This window comes from Aplysia californica, unplaced genomic scaffold (assembly GCF_000002075.1).
Source record: "Aplysia californica isolate F4 #8 unplaced genomic scaffold, AplCal3.0 scaffold00167, whole genome shotgun sequence".
Lineage (NCBI taxonomy): Eukaryota > Metazoa > Mollusca > Gastropoda > Aplysiida > Aplysiidae > Aplysia > Aplysia californica.
In genome coordinates, this window is record NW_004797437.1 from 876,906 (window position 1) to 877,364 (window position 459).

A 459-nucleotide genomic window follows, 5' to 3' on the forward strand; every position below is an offset into this window, starting at 1 on the left:
AATCACGGATGACTGGTTTTCTTGTGTATGGCATTTTATTTACCCCTTAGCTTTCTCTTTCATGATGCGATGGAATCGGGTGCTCGACAGTTTTGGGGGCATATGGAATTATTATTATCGTTTTAAAGTTTTGTTAATTTATCATGCATTTGATGGAAAAATATCCATCTGTCGTGTAAAGAAGTCGAGTATTTGCTACTGAAGAAGGTGGGGGTTGCTTGGTATCAGAGGTAGGATGAACGAGAAAATGGCCGCCAAAGTTATTTTTCGATTTACAAAGCTGTTGACCTTGAAAACTGCAAATTTGCATTTGTTATGTGCCTTTGAAGAATGTTTTTTCCGTAAAACTCACACACAGAAATGGTTTTAAAAGAGCATTAAATCATTAAAGGTGTTGAAATAGAATACCTGTTTCTTTGATTTCATTATTTTGACGATCTAGCGCCTGATCTCACCACG